Source organism: Corvus brachyrhynchos, unplaced genomic scaffold (genome assembly GCF_000691975.1).
Source record: "Corvus brachyrhynchos isolate BGI_N302 unplaced genomic scaffold, ASM69197v1 scaffold331, whole genome shotgun sequence".
NCBI classification, from domain to species: Eukaryota; Metazoa; Chordata; class Aves; order Passeriformes; family Corvidae; genus Corvus; species Corvus brachyrhynchos.
The window spans coordinates 5,548,967-5,563,273 of NW_008237229.1; the positions used below are offsets into that span (position 1 = coordinate 5,548,967).

Consider the following 14,307-nt stretch of genomic DNA (forward strand, 5'->3'; position numbering starts at 1 on the left):
AGTCTCTAAGCAATGCTAGCTGTCTCCCTTTCTGTTGGGGTTCCTCCCCTCTGATGTGGGGCCCTGGGAGAGGGGCCCCGGGGTGGAGGCACAGGATTTCCCTACTTCCTGGTCAACCTTGTTCTCCATCAATTGTTTTGTGTTCCCCTGCTCGGCAAGGACCCTCTTGTCCCATGATTGCTACAGTTCTTCGGCAAGTCACCAGCCATGCTGCTGGAGAATAAACATCTCTCTGAAAACATCTACCAAGAATTGGTCCTTATATTTCTTTTCCACAGGCCTCGCTGTATATACGTGTTGTAGGAATCCCCACTACAACACCTTTCTAACGCTTCCAAGATGCTTTGAAGCTTTTTCATAATTTTATTTGTAACGTTACTGCAGAAAGGCACACATAACTGACTATGGCAATGAAAATATTGCCTTTTATTTACTAACAAACTAGATGTTGTCTCCTTTGATTAAAAAAAAATCTTTTGACTCAAAATCAAAGTAAAGCTAAAATACCTTTGCTTCTAAATTTCCAAGTTAAAAGCAAAAATGTTATATAGGGAAGTGTCTCTTCTGTGGATGTGAACTCCTTCTTCTCTTTGGGTTACAAGTGTTTTGCTGTTGTCTCTCCTAATCATGAACAGGAGATTGGTGTTGTAAGAAAGTGAAGTTATGGGAGAAAAACTTTTGGGGGATGTCTGCTTACTTCATATTGATATTCATATCCTTCACACACATTTTCCAAAGCATTCATCTAAATTATATGCTCAAAATGAACAGGGGAAATACAGTCACAAAGAGAACCACTGGATGGAGCTGTTTGTTGTGACTTTTATTTTATATTTTACTTTGGGATATTAGATCCCTGTAGGTGCAAACAAACTACCCTCAGGGGAAAAAAAAACCAATGAAGTACAAATAACAGAGGAAATATACAGAAAATTAATCAGAACCCTGGACCCAATTAGACAAACTGTTGAATGGGGACAGCTTGACTGAAAGGGACAGTATACTAGGAAACTGTAAATAAAGCTGAGAAGTAAAATTCCCCTCAATTATTGCAGTAATATCCTATTCAGGTTTATCTCTGGATGTTTAGTGCTTGAGAGGTTGTGTTTGCATGTATTTTTCTCTTCTGCTTTAAAAACAATAAAACACTTGCAATTTAGTGAAACAGACACCTTTTATTTATAACTCAGAAATGAATGACTGTAACAATAATGAATGATACATTTTCAAAACATCACTAGAACTCCAATAGACTTGCCCAGGTTTTCTTCAGATGCTATAAGTTGTTTAAAATAAAAAGGCAAAATCTGTGAAATGCAGCAACAAACTCTTAATCATATGCTCATTACTAATTTGGGAATTTTTGACTTTTGTACTTCTAATGCTTGGAAGTGCTAGAATGATTTCTAAGTTCATGAAAGTGGTGGTGGTGGTGTATACAGGGGAAATATAATTCCTTTATTCATTTGTTTCATCCATCTCAGAGCAAAATGCAGGAATATAATTGTTCTGAAAGACAGAGGAAAAACCTTAGTAGAACTTCTAGACAAATTCAGTTTATTGGATTTCTCCTGAAGTTGTTCAAAAACCCCAAGAATTAAATGAGAAATTTAATGAAATTCTTAAAGTGGTAAGTTAATTCCCACCACAATAAATACTGAAGCTTTAAAAAAGGTGTGAAAGAGCAAGTATTGAAAAATAAAACTATCAGAAGGATAGTTCAGAGAGGTGTTAATGGTAATTATAGATGAGAAAAACTAAACCCTAAAACCAGAGAGCTTTCAGTTGAAAGCATCTAATGCTTTTTTCAGGGAAGATAAAATTAAAATAAAAAGAACCTCATTAAGGGGTTAGCATCAAGCTATGGAACTGCAAAAATATGATAGTCATTGTCCATATGATTATTGTACCTTTTGATAAGAGGGAGACATAAAACACAAGATGAAAAAAATGAAAAAATATGCCTTTGAAGAGATCTATAAAATATTTATTGAAATTCCTTCTGTGTACTCAAGAAAGTACACAGGGCTAGTGACAGAGATTAAATGTTCAGCATCTACATTGAGATATGTTGGGGTTTTAATGTACTGAATATTGATTGTGTGATGAGTCCTAGAAGTTTGTTTCCTGCAGTTTCTCACAAGGGGAGGGAGAAGCTAAAACATCACAGAAGATTCATGTACATAAAGTAGGGTGTTAATGGCTTTGTTGAAAGGAGAATCTTCTCTTCAGTCTGTGCACATCACTAATACTGTCTAAAAGCCCATCAGAACTGCTGAACTCTTTTGTTCATGAGGGTTGAGAAGTCTGAGACTCAGTTCATGTTTACTTTTAGCATGGGAGCTTTCAAATAAAACGCTGGGCTCTAAAGGAGTATCTTAAGACAAGGATTTTCTTCTGCTTTAGGTCATCTTTTCAGCACTTGGGAAATAAAAATTCTGTTTCAGTAAGAATGTACAGTTGAAGAAAATGAATAACTGGCATGGGTTGCAAATAATAAAAGTATAAGAAGATCATAGTTGATCTCAGGCTGATATTCCTGGTCTAGTCGCAGAGCTTTACCAACACAACTTCCTTTGCACCTATGATCCATTCAAATAAAAAATCTCGCAAAATCCACGATTGTCTTGGCATTTTCTCAAGCTTAAAAACTGAAATGATGTGAGAAAAAATGGCCAGCCCCTTCACTTCAAAGTAATTTTTATTTGGTAAATCCATTGGCAAAGAAGTCTGTTCTGCAAGCTGTTGCTCTCAGAAGCTGCAAGTTGAATTTGGCCTGCGTGAGTGCTTCAGGCCATCTGAAATATTTTAGTCACTGGATCTTGTATCATCTTCCATGAATCATTTGGACTACGCAAAATTAGCTTTTATGGTTGAGCAGACGTCAGGCCCCACAGTAGTCTACTGTCACAGTGAGGGAATAAAGGATGCAGCTCTAGGAGGTAGATGGGGAGCTCACTTGTAGTGGTGACACATTGTTTCCATTGCTCCCCATCCACAACGTCCTGTTGTTCCCTTTTGCCACAGCCAAGGTGATTCTGTAGGATAGGAACTTAGAAAGTGATGCTGCATACCTCTAGGTGGTTTAAAAGATGACAGATCTTATGGAGGGAGCAATCCTATGAACAAAAATGAGAATTACAAAATGTCTGTTGACTAATTCAATAAAGTAGGGAGCCTGCATAAACCATAAACAGGTTAACTAGGGTTCTATCTATTGTTGGTTTTATTTTAAAAAGTAGGATCCTTTTTTATTTCTCTTCCAATATTTTTAAATTCAAGAATTTAAAATTTCCAGATGTTGACCTGTGCCAATAATGACACTCAGTATGCTGTGGCACACATATCAACAATCCTTCCTGTGCTGACATGAGCAATGTTTTCACAAGTAGGAAAATGATCTGTTCACTCACACATCTGTTTCCAAACACCACTTTGAAAAATCATGGTTGAAAATCTATTTTCAACATGAAAATGATGCTAAAAGTACTTTTTTGGAAGGAAAAACTTTTACAGGAAATAATTTTTGCTGTTTCTGACAATGAAGGACATCACTAGGCCAGCTGTTTGTTCTCTTTGGTCAAAGTTAAACTAGAATGGAAATTCCAGTAAGGCTTGCTGATTTTTCTACAGTGTCTTGGGGTGACTTGATGTTGTATTCCCTATTGCTGCACTGTGCCCAGAAATTAGTATATATGCTTTTCTATGCCTTTAAACTGAGCCTGAGAGGGGAGAGAGAAAAGTGTACTTTTTCAAAGCAGTTTATTTAGTTTATTTTCATGTTCTGAAGACACAGAGATAAACCCTGTCTGCTTCTGCAGAGCCGGGGGGGGTGGGGCGGGGCGGAGAAGCAGCTTGTTTGCTTTCCAGCCAGCTTTCGGCCAGTTTTAAGCTCCTTTTCCTCCAGAGAGTTGAACTTTTGTTTTCCTGGGACATCGGTTTTTTTCCCCCTTTTTCTCTGCTGGGCTGTTTCAACATCAGAATATATCTGGAGGAATTTCCACCGAGGCCTTGGCCCTGGAGGTGGGCCCACCACCCTGTCCCAGCTCCAAGGAGGGAGAGAGAGAGACTATGGAAGGACTCTGAAATTTCCCCAGGTTTTTCTCTCCACAGCAAGAGGTTTTATTATGCAGCATTATTATTCTTTTCCTGTGTGTTTATTAAATAAATAGTTTTTATCTCTTTCACTTTCCTTCGAGGAAAATTCAATTTTTACCAAACCTGGTGGGGGAGGGCTGGCTGTAGCCTGCCTTCTCTCAGAGGATATATTTCTAAATTTGGCCAAACCAGTACATACAAAAAATGCATTAACCTATTTCAATTGAGATTCTGGTGAGCAATAGTCAAAAAAAAAAAAAAAAAGTAGTGGAAATTTCCTTACAAATGCTACAGTGAAACAATATGCATAGATTTTGTGGTGGAATATTTCTATATGCTGACCTAGAGTCTACACGGTCTGTAAGTACATGTCCACAGGTCCTCTGCATGGGTGGAGGGGCACCACACACTTATCTTAAATATCTTCTCACTGGAGATATCCTTGCAGTGTAGTCTACCAGCTAAGCTGTTCTGTAGTCCATGTCAGCCATAATTTGCTGGCCGATCAACTAAAAAAAATACATCTCTGTCCAACTGGCTTATTTTGACTAAGTGGCTAATGAGCTATTCAGTAAACAGTTGAATTTTCAGACTCTCAAACCAAATTGAATACCACAAAATAGCTTCAATCACTTTCCCTGTGAGAGGCATACATTTGTGCCAGGAGCTGAATGCAGTTCTCAGTAAAACAATAAAGCGATGTAAAGTTATAGGACTTGCTAACTCCATCAGTCACACCTGCACTAAAATGACCCATTGCTCACTCATGCAGAGATTTAAATGTCTTAGTAGATATTACTGTCACTCATTTTTTGATAAGTCCTCCTGGCAAGCAGAAAAAGGTCCTGCTTATAGATCATTTCTCTATTCCACAGGCTACAATATACTTTTCTTTATAAGCAGGAAAAAGGGGGAAACAAACAGTAACCGACTCATGTTGGCTGTTGAAGACTTGAAATGTTGGTGCCTCCTTTACTTGAGCTGTTCAGCCTGCAAAAAAAGAGAAGACTTGGTTGTTTAATTCACTTCTCTATGTTCAACTGCTCTGTGATGCTCATTATTAAAGAAAAAAGAAAAAGGAAGCTGATGAAATAAAAAAAAAAAATCCAGCAGCCAGGAATCACATTTTTTAATCTGGTTTCTGTAGACATACATAAAGCAGGGAGAGCCAGAAAAAGCGAAATTTCCTTCTGTCCCATTTCACAAAACAACCCAGAAATCCAGTGAGTATAGACCTTATTTTGTTCATTTTCTGATGATTTTTATGCTATAGAGCATTGTTTAAAACATAAGTTTTTATATTTTTATAATTTATTTACAAATCAAGATATTTATTTCATAATTGGTCTGAAAAACATGAGACACTATCCAGGCCAAAAATATTTTAAGTACTCAAAATGGTATATATTCTTTCTTCATTGACTGAGGATAATTTGAAAATATCTATGTTCACACATAGTATAAAAACATACAGTATAAAGTTAAGAATCAAATCTCACACTGGATGTGTGAGATTTTATTAAATCCCATTTTTTCCTGGATCTGTGTGACATAGTTTAGCAAATTTTGTAAACGTTTCCTGAGTCATTAGTCTATATTTATCAAACCTATACTTACTGCAGAATGACACATGTTCATGAAAGATCTGGAAAGGAAACCCAAAGAACTTTGTGACACAACTTATTGTTGATGGTAAGCTCTTCAGTATAGCATTCATATTCATATTCAAGAAAGCTGACAATGAAGGATTACAGAAATGTTATGCAACTAAGTGCCTGGGTGGTAGTAGGGAATATAAAGGTCAACATATACAAAGGTAAAATAAGACAGGCAAGAGAAACCTCCCTCTGCATCCACATCTACCTTTATGCATGCAGTGGTGGTCATGCATTTTTTTCCTCTGCAGAGAAATCGTGGTGTTTTGACATATAGTTTCGCATAAGCACTGGCTCAAGAATGGTTATAAAAGTAAAACAAGTTAGAGTGATTCAGAAAGCAATAGGTAACAAAGCAGAAAACCTGTCTGAGTATACTCAGCAGGGCCCCATCTCGAAAATTGTGTGCTATTTGTTCCCTTTTTGTTAAAAGACATATACTAGATCTTAAAAAGATACCAAAAAAAGCACTAAAGTTCACCCTGTACTCTTACAATCCATGGTGAAATGAGATAATTCTTTCTTCCAATTCATCCTTTGGAAAAGAACATCTGAAATTTAAATTTCTGGGAAAAGTTTGGCTTTCTTTTTCCAGTAGCACTTCCTGACTTAATCTTAGAGAAATCTTAGAAAAAGTACTTGATGTTCTTACTTCTTTCTCTTTTAAAGAAAGTAGGAGACTAGATGATTCATTTTTCTGGGACTTATCTAAAGTCCTTTGTATAAACTAGCTAAAAGCTAATATGACATTCCTGATGTTCTTGAAGTAAAAATTACTAGAAAAATGTTAAACACTATTAACTCAAATACTAGAGATTTCAAGAAGAGAGTGAGGAATGCAAAATCAATTTAAAAAATAACCTAGCAAATTTTGACTGGTGTAAGCTATGATGTCTATTTGTACTTCAGAAAGGACAAACACTAAGGATTCTTGAAATTTAAGCTGAAAACCTCTCTGCCACCAAAGCAAAAAAAAAGAGGCTAAAATAGCAGTCAACTGTTACTTTTACACTTACAGAAATATCTCCTTAGAGAATACAGCCCTGTTTTCAGCTTTGCTGGTACCATCATAAAAAAACCTCCAAACCAACAAACAAACTCAAAGACAGAAGTGAGAAATGCAGTTCTGGTATTTCTGCCTTTCCTTGTGCAGTTGTATTGAAAATGTGTTAACCATTCTGTCCCATACTACCACACCTGAATTCCAGCTTTTTATGATCTCTACTTGGGAAACTGCATGAGAACAGAATCTTTTGTTCAAAGTTCTACAGGTTAGAGACATTGCACCTTTTAATTTTTACATATGAAAACCAAATATCTTTATAGGAATTTTAGTTTACTTAGCTGTTTAAAACATTTACATATTCATGGTTTTTTTTTTTTTTTTTTTTGAAAACTCGGTGGAAAAACTTGACATTATTGTAAAAGGAATAGAAAGATTCTGTCTTGGGTATGAATATGTGAGTTTTGGTGATGTGAAAACCTCTGGCTGCATATCTAGAGACATCATTTGCCCCACAGCATTTCAATGAAAATAAAATAACCAATCATGTTATTCTGTAATGTACTTTTGTTGCTATAATTACATATAAGGAAGAATAAATAATGTCAAATAATTTTTGTTCTCAAATATAATAGCTATACCAGAAATAACTATCAAACTAAAATGCACTGACTTGACGTCAAAGTACAACATCAGTTGGTTTTAGGCAAAGTTTTTGCAACATCTACAATCCAAGGAAAGAGAGGTTCAGATGAGATAAGAGTAAAAAAGTTTCTAAAATACTGATACTTTAATATAAATTTTAATATAAAAGACAAAAATGAAAACATGATCACATTACTACTTGAAAATGTAACTGTGATTGTGTACTACTGCATTTTTGTATTTATATTCAATTTAATCTTAATTCATATTTATGGGATTATTTTTCTCTGTTATGAAAATACTTCAATTTTACATCACATTGTTTCTAACATGAAAATAAGACATTAATTTCTTCCCATTTTTATACTTGACAATGATGAACAGCAGTTTCACACAGAGCAGTTCTAATTCCTCTACTGAAATTACCTATTCCAGCTACCTGGCATGGCTACAAAGGGAATATGCTCTTGCTTTTGTGTCTCGACAGCTGTGGATATTGCTGATGATGTCCAGTCTGTCTATCTGTCATAATGATATGCATACTAAATAACTAAATGTTCACAAATAAGCATCAAAAATTCTTATTGAAATTCCAGAGATTTTTTAAGTTAAAAAATTTGTTCAATAGGAATATTTATACATATACTTCTTTTTTGTTCAGAATATCTCCTTCCCCATTTTTATGTTTACTGTTTTTCCTCTTGACAAGTCTGTATTTTAAAAATTTATAGTAATTTGAATTCTTAATTCCTGGGTGCAGAATGTAGTTATAAATGGCATTTTGTCTGTCATTTCATGTGTTTTATTCTTAGTGCTGGTTTATTCATTAGCTAATCCATTGTGTGTGTTCCTGTGCAATGTCATTGCTTTGAGCTAAAACAATGTTTTTAGAGTTAGAAAATAAACAGGGTATATATTGATTGAAAAGTGAATCCTTCCTCTTTTCTGTGAGGGGACAGTAAATGAAGAGTGATTTTAGCTGTGGTTTGTTTTGTTCTGGGTAGAACAGTTGCTCTGTTGAGTCTAAGCCTCACTTAGCAGGAAATCTCCCCACTAGCAACTTAAAAGTCTTTCATGGTTCTGATATAAAGGTTAGTTTCCTCCTTCAAAGGCTAGACAGATGCTGAGAGTCCGGATGATATGAGTCAATAATCTTATAGCATATTTTTTCTTTTTCTGTAATACCCAAGTGCTAAATGCTTGTTGTTGCTGTTGTTTGGGGTTTTTTGTTTGCTTGTTTATTTTTGTTTTGGTTCCCTGAATAAGCATCATGAACATTTGTTTATTTTTATGGTGTCTCATAGCCATTTCAGAGTTCATGGGCCAGAATAATTAGAGTCCAGACACAGGATTGGAATGACCTTGTGTACCACGCATTTTCCATTTGCAGAGCTGATTGAGAGAAATGGCTATGACTGAGGACCACTTACGGATCATGGCAATCAAACATGTGAGCTGGACCCAGGATATCCTGAGGCTAAAGGAAAGAATTCCTGAGAAATTTGCCTTGGAGTGATTAAAATACAATGTTTGCAGACAATTACTTTCTCACTGAAAAGGTAGGTTTACTGGTAATAGAGCTTGACAGGCACTTGCTTTTGCCAGTGATTATGAACCTGCAACATATGGCCAGATGTACTCACTTCGTGTTCACTTGCTGCAATGATTGAAAAATTAATTCTGAAATCCAAAGACCTGCAACTGACAGTTTGCTAATGATGAGTGATGTGGCTATACCAAATTGTCTAAAAAAATATTTATTGAATTCTGGTCTTCTGATTTATGTCTTTATGTCTACTGAAATACTGCTTTTTACAGTGTCACTGTGTATATTGCCAAAGTGATTCTGGTCCTGTTCAATGAAGCTGTGTTTTTATATTTTTAATTAATGTAAATTGTATTATATCATATTGGAATTTACACAGGAGGGACTGAGAGCAATGTATTTTGGTTAAAGATATTCAGTATTTAATCAGACCATCCTAAAAATATATAAAGAACTTCATTCCCTAAGTTTACAATCCAGTTGTTAATCATCAAATCTATTCAGTTTTCTTGGCTTCTTTATTTTTTTCCAAAACAACTTTTAATATATCCACTTATTTTTAATTTCAGCTCTCTTTTACCATGTGAGTAGGACAGTGAATATGATCTAAAGTTCTTATTGCCATCACAGTGTTATTACAGGTGTTACTGTTATCCTAGGTAAGACTCTTGCTTTGAGTAAGATAGTTTTATATACTGAACAGAAAATAAAAAAATATGAATAATGTCTATGCTTGAACCATAATGGAAATCTGTCATGCTCTGGTAGTGGAAAATGAGGACTCTCCCTGACATGAATGCACCTAAGATTAATGCACTAAAGGTAAGATTAATAACCTGAATTTTTATGCTGAGAAGGCAAGGTACCACTGTAGCATCAGCAACTCCTGCCCCAGATTCCCTAGACAGCTACTGAAGAGTTATGTCCCCTCTGAACACTGAAAGGAAAGGCAGCAGCATGATAGGAACCTGTTTTACAGAAGAGGCCAGGGACACTACACTGGATGGCAATCTGGAGCCTGAGTCAGTATGATACCATTGCAGAGAAGGGAAAACCCCTCCCTGGAATGAACAGTCTTCTGTTCTAGGGAGCCTTGGCAACACCTGAGCTGGAGCGCTTTGTCCTGTGCAGCAAGTGAGAATAGGCAGAGCTCCAAGAAATGTGATGTATTGGATTTGCGTGGCCAGGTTTTGGTAGTGTGGCTACAGAGGTGGCTTCTGTGAGAATCTGCCAGAAGCTTCCCCTGTGTCCAACAGAGCCAATGTCAGCCATGGTAACACCTCTGTGAAATCAAATTTAAGAAGAAAAAACAAGTTATTGAGCAGTCGTAATTGTGACCAGAGAAGAGCAGGGTGAGAATATGTGAGAGGAACAACTGTGCTGAAACTAAGGTCAGTGGAGACGGAGGGGGAGGAGGTGGTCCAGGCACTGGAACTGAGATCCCCTTGCAGCCAATGGTGCCCCTGCAGCCCATGGAGGATCACAGGGATGCAGAGATCCACCACTGAGAAAACCCATGCTGGAACAGGTGGATGCCCAAGAGAAGGCTGTGAACCTGTGGAAAACCGGTGTCAGAGCAGGCTCCTGGCAGTGACTTGCAGACCCATGGAGAGAGGACCCCATGCTGGAGCAGGTTTCCTGGCAGGACTTGTGACCCTGTGGAGGACCCATGTTGGAGCAGGGTGTTCCTGAAGGACTGTATCCCATGGAAGAGTGACCCATGTTGCAACAGTTTGTGAAGAACTGTCTCCCATGGGATGGACTCACATTGGAAAAGTTCATGGAGATCTGTCTCCCGTGGACACTTCTGGAGCAGTGGAAAGGTTCTTCTCCCTAAGCAGCAGGAGAAACAACCTGTGATGACCTGACCGAAACCCCCATTTCCTGTCTCCCTGCACTTCTGGGGTAGGAGGTAGAGCTGGGAAGGAGGAAGGGGTGGGGTAAAGGTGTTTTGAAGATTTATTTTACTTCTCATTATCCTGCTCTGATTTTGTTAATAATAAATTCAAATAACATCCCCAATTCAAGTCTGTTTTGCCTGTGATGGTAATTAGTGCATGACCTCTCCTGGTCCTTATCTCAACCCAGGAACCCTGCATTAAATTTTCTCTCCCCTGCCCAGTTGCAGAAGGAAGCGATAGAATGGCTTTGGTGGGTTCATGGTGTCCAGCCAGGGTCAACCCACTCCCTATACAAAAGGAGATCAAGTAAATTGGGATCGTTTAGTTTGAAACAGGAAGGAAGACATGAATACAGCTTCCTGAAACTCCAGATATTCACCATTACTATGCTAGTTTTGGCACAAAGTCCTAATTTTTGTTTGTGTTTTAGTATGTGCTAATGGATGTAAAACATACATATTATACAATAGTTTATTAGTAAGACCAAAGGTTTTTTCCTAAATGCACATATCTGCCAATATATTCCTGCCACTTTCAAAAATTATTTTTCTATCAACTCATCAAAAAGTGACACCACTATATTTTATTTATTCAGAGATCTTAGTCCTCTACTTTTCTGACTGTTAACAGCTCCAAATGCCATGCGGTTGTAATTGAATCTACTAATAAAGATCAGAATTTTAAAAAAATATTTTGGCTGTGGTCTGGAAATTAGACAGTCATTATGAAGGTGGATGTGGGAAGACAAAGAGTGAAGGAGAGAAAATGTGAGATTTAGCAATGTTCTTCTGACAAGAAAGTGATTGCGTAGGTGGACTTCCAGAGGCTTGTCTGAATATTACCTGTCCAGTGGGCTCCTGATGGGAATGACAGCATTCATTTCAGTGTCTACCATGAGAAGGGTAAAGAAAAAGAAGGAGAGAGAAAAAAAGGAAAAAGGCTTCATTCATTAATCAGCTTGTTAAACAAGAGGATCTGCTCTACAGTGAGCTGCCTCAGAGACCTACAGAAAGAATTGGAAATAGTTTTACTAAAGAAGACTGATAGCTTAATGTGAAATACAGCATGCTGGGTGTTTTGTCACTAAGATGGGATGGCCAGAATTTGGGTGCTAGTAATAAGACATTTTTTTTGGTGCTATAGGGTTGCATAAGATAGTCATGATAAAGCAGATTATTTACAAAAACATCTAATAGAATTAAACAGGAGGGCATTTGGTTAATACTTAAGTCTACCCTTCCCACTCCTGAGAAGTCAGAGGTGAAGGTATGTACACTTCCATTACAAGTGGTCATTCTGGGCTCTGAGCTATTCTGCTCCCAGAGTAACTGGGTATGTATGCAAGTCTGAGAGATGAACACTGGAATTATCTTAAGAATGCTTTGTAAAACTGAAAATATGTCATAATTAAATACATATATGTATATATATGTTGCATATACATTGACTCTTTATCCCCATGAAGAACACTCTATTTTTGGTAACTGAAAATGCACAAATAGTTTCCATTCAAGACTAACAATAATTTTTCAATTATGTTCTCCTTTTAAATATTGTGTAATAGCATAATACTGTATTATCTGAACTGATGTTTGTGACTAAAGAGGGGTGTTTATATGATCTTGTCAATGTAAAAGCAAATTGCCATTCTGTTATCTAAGCTTCGTGAGCAACATTAACTGTGTGTGGATAAAAGGGATTTTTCAATGGAACTAGCAAATATGGAAAGAGTATGTCTGATTTAGATGGAGTGGAATTACAGATATTGAAAGGTACTGAAGGGCTGCATTTTTCTTAAGGTAGAAGTGGACTTTGAAAATGTACTGGCACATCTTAGCATCTGAGATAATTTAGATTGTGGGGTACATTTATAGACACTGTTTTCAGGGGTGTTAATGAGGGAACTGCGGCAGTGAAAGGTTTGTGTCTGTACCTTCCCAATTAAAGGTTTCTCTTTTATGCTATAATGGAACTTTATGTATCATTTCTGTTTAGGAAAAAAAATTCCCACAAAGAGATAAAGTTACTAACACATGGTGTAGCTATATACTCAGAGCAAAAGAATTTCTTTTTCAATAAAACATGTTGAAACACTTCTATAGCATGAGATGGTCATTTGTAGATGCAGCCTTTTTCATTATTAAGTACCAGAAGCTACATAAGTGGAATTTTTATTCTCCCCTTACTCATTGCAGTATGAGCCTTGTCTTCCCTTGCCTAGCTTTCAACCAAATTTTAACTTTCAGTGCAGAAGTATGGTACTATAAATGCTGAGAACTGCAAGAGAGAAGTGTGTCAGGGCTGTGTGGCAAGACTTTGGTAGAGGAGAGTTCCAGAGGTGGCTTCTGTGAGGAAATGACAGAAGCTTCCCTCAGGTCTGACAGAGCCACTGCCAGCTGGCTCCAGGACAGACCCACTGCTGGCTGAGTCCATCAGCGGTGGAGGTAGCACCTTTGGGATAAGGTAGTTAAACTGGAAGAAGGAGGGAGAGGAAGTACTCCCGGTGCCAGGGTAAAGTTCTGTGTTGTGCAGGGCGTTTAGGAGTGCAGGGAGACCATTAGGCCTCCCTGAACCATAGAGAACATGAAGAAATCGCTACAAAGGAGTATTACATGGAGTCAGCCTCACATTTAGTAGGATTTCATTGTAATCAGAGTGCCAAGCTCTCTGGATAATACCGGCTGAAAGCTGTTTGTGCTGTGCATTGCCTGTGACAGTCCATTATCCCAGTGGCTGTTAGCCTAGCTGAGAGAGCAGCGGTCAATGGAGAGGTGGCTGTAGGGCAATTCTGATATGTTTTAAACTGTTACTGAATCCTTTTATCCAAAGCTGTAGCGCAGCTCTGCCAATCAATCTGTCGGACACCATCTCTGCGCAAAACCTTATTGGACAGCTGTGTCTCAGTATCAAAGTCTTTCCTGAAAGAAGACAATCTTTTGTACAAAATAGAGATATTCTGAGTGTAAACCCTGTCTGTCGTGCAATACAAAACAGAACTGATGGCAAAACTGAGGGTTTAGTACCTGGTGACTGCACAAAGCACCACTGGGTTAAGGTGACCCCCCCACTGCCTTCTTGCTGGTGTGGTTTAGTGCCCACAAGTGAAACTGCTTCCTAAAAAAGCATGCTTTCCTTGTATAGAAGCATCACCCACAGAACATGCCTACAAATGTACATTTTAATTTGTCAAAGTCACTTCCTGTACGTTCAAGGAAGTTTGAAAGAGCTGGCCTTTCCCACAGGGTTTCTGGCCATCCAGGTCATGCTGGGAGAAGCAGTCCACAAGGAGTAGCTGTGCAAGAGGTCTTGAACTGGCAAGGTGACACACTGAATATGTGAAACTGTGTAGAAGTCACAAGAACTGCCTTGTCCATTGAAAGAATCTTCCTCAGGTCCTTCAAAACGCCAAACAGCTCTCAGCTTGGCTAGTTAGAAGTTATCATTAGATCAGTCTGTTAA

General features: G+C 37.7%; 1 long non-coding RNA gene across 3 annotated transcripts in view; it reads left to right on the top strand.

Moving 5' to 3' along the window:
- LOC108445497 overlaps window positions 1-9,673 on the top strand; it is a 68,022-nt gene extending 58,349 nt beyond the window's left edge. For all 3 annotated transcript variants that reach the window (XR_001860384.1, XR_001860383.1, XR_001860385.1), the window contains one exon: window positions 8,792-9,673. This is a non-coding gene — a long non-coding RNA (uncharacterized LOC108445497). The remainder of the gene's footprint in view (window positions 1-8,791) is intronic.
- Window positions 9,674-14,307: the final 4,634 nt, after the last annotated feature.